Below are 2,513 nucleotides of genomic sequence, written 5' to 3' on the forward strand. Positions count from 1 at the left end.
CCAGTCTAAGGAAGGACGTATACAGCTGCCCAGTTTGCACTTGATTTAAGCAAAATCAAGAATTGGAAGTCATTTGAGATTGCACATTATGAAACAGGCATACCATTTTACTTGAGAAAATGATGTTTTCTATGTTTCTGTTTAGGGAAAATTCACTCCTGATTAGAAAATAACAGTCTTGTTATTGAATATCAAGAACGCCAAGGCATACCCACGCATACACACATGCATGCCCAGTGCATATTGGAAGATGTATGATATACTAGTGTGTCAGCATTTATTCACATTATTAACTACATGTATAAGTTATACTTCGTGTCCATATTCTATTTCATCGTATGTATGACCTACTAGATAAACCATATAAAATTGCTGAGATTTAATTCTTTTAGCTCAACAAATGGCTTTTGACTTTGTTCAGCCAGTAAAATTTACTTAAAATTTGTTTGTCAGTTTTTGGACTTTTTCTTTTTTTTTCTATCAAGTGCAAAGACTAGAACAGAACAGTAGCTTCCATTAAGAGATTCACTAGGTTGTTTGGATATGAAGGAATTTCACATATTGTTTGAGGTCTCAAATATCCCTCAGCAAGCATTTTGGCCTCTATCTCCCACAGTGTCAATTTAAGACAGAGAATAGTGCCATGAATGCTATAGATAACTCACTCCTGCAAACAGGGCAGGTTTATGTTAGGCAATGCATTACGTACGCAATACCCGAATCTTCAGTAAAGTGAGTAATCTGCATCTGGAAATAAGCCTAGTTAAGTTTATTAGTGTTTAAGGTGTTTGTATTGGACCTCATCTGATATTCAAAGTGGATACACTACAAAGCTAATGCACAACTTTAACTGATAAGAAAAATTGGTAGTGGGAAAGATTCACTAGTAAAGAGAAAGGATACCTAATTGGTGGAAAGTATCCTGTTGCCACCATCCTTTCCTGTTGCCACCATACTTTTCAATTGTCTTTTTTCTCCTCCCTACTGCTTTAAAAAATCCAAAAAAATACAGCTTTTTTTTTTTCCATTTTGGGTCACACCGGCATTGCACAGGGGTTACTCCTGGTTCATGCACTCAGGAATCACACCTGGCGGCGCTCAGGAGACCTTACGGGATGCTGGGAATCAAACCTGAGACCTACAGCTTTTGATTCAAATTATTACTATTTTTTCCTATACATTTCCTGGACTCAGAAAACCCAAAGTCAATTTTATATAGTGTTTTGATATTTGTGCATTTCTGGATCCAATGGCCATAATCACCAGTCCAGTAATTTAGAAATGCCATTAAGACATTGAGGTGTGATTCTAGTGAAATGCCATAAAGGATTTGAATGACAGAGATAAGAGTCCTAAAACTTTTAGTTAAGCAAACAAAGCTGCCCCTCTCCCCAATATATTTTCAAAATCAATGCCCTTTATTTATTTTTGATTTGGAACTTTAAATATTTGAGTGCTAGAATGCTGAAAGCTTAGGAAGGATTCTAAATAATGCTGAGTTTACAATCTGAAAGCATCCACTTATTTCTTTGTGGGAGGGTGTGGAGTATGGGTTACCATGGCTGACTTTTTGGCACTCTGAAAACTAATAGCAAAGTTTGTTTCTTTGAAAGGAGATTTTTCACACTGGTTGCAGCCTTAGAGAAAAATAATATTTATTTTCAATTTAGTTGGCTTAAGGTTTCCTTCCTTTACTTTCAGCCTTTAAACATACCAGCACAATTTTCTCCTCCCTCAGTGGGGGCTGGGGCACGTAAGGACAAGGTGTTTGTATTGGACTTAAATATAGCTGTTTTGCTTAGAAATGGTTAGAAGGTTATAAGGAGTCTGAAGTCATAGATTTAATTCCTAAATAGAACCTCACTCTTTTCCATTACTTATCTTTAAAGATGACCCCAAAGGAAGTGAAAATGAGTAATAAAATTTGATTGGAGAAGGAAGTTTTGGAAATTCCAATTAAAAGTTGTTGACATGTAAGGGATGTGGTATAGAGATGTCCGCAGGCCAAAGACAGCACAATGAGATCCTTTTCCGGTTCATAAGCATGATGATTGGGCGTTCACACATTTGTGTGACATGTGCCTCCTTTAAATCTTGTTAGGCATCTGGCACATTACCCAGCTGACATGGAAAAAAAAAGCACAATGAAGCCTGTAGTGGGTATTAAAAGAAGAAAGATGGGCCAAAAAGGTAAGGGGAAGGGATACATAACACAATTTTGGCTAGATGAAATAGATCCACTCTAGTTACAAGTAAACAACTCAGAGGGTGGGACATCAAAAATATCAGCTTGGGATCTAGTATTTATTTACTCTCCAACAAGACTGTTAGATGTGAAGGGCATAAATAAGTTTCATATGGTCTTAGGAGATTACTATCATTGTGAAACAAATAGTGAGAATAAACCCCTTCTTCACAGTTTCACAGTGTCTTCTCCCACTGGCTCTGCCATGCACAAGCGAGAGCTGTTGTGGCTGCACACTTGTCAAGGCCAGAGTTACTTCAGACCCCTT

General features: G+C 37.2%; 1 non-coding gene across 1 annotated transcript; it reads left to right on the forward strand.

Annotated features, from left to right (window-relative positions):
- Nucleotides 1–2,023: 2,023 nt before the first annotated feature.
- On the forward strand, nucleotides 2,024–2,127 carry LOC129404090 (small nucleolar RNA U13). The gene has a single exon (XR_008629683.1). It is a non-coding gene; the product is annotated as a small nucleolar RNA U13 (small nucleolar RNA).
- The last annotated feature ends 386 nt before the right edge of the window (nucleotides 2,128–2,513 follow it).

Source organism: Sorex araneus, chromosome 3 (assembly GCF_027595985.1).
Source record: "Sorex araneus isolate mSorAra2 chromosome 3, mSorAra2.pri, whole genome shotgun sequence".
NCBI classification, from domain to species: Eukaryota; Metazoa; Chordata; class Mammalia; order Eulipotyphla; family Soricidae; genus Sorex; species Sorex araneus.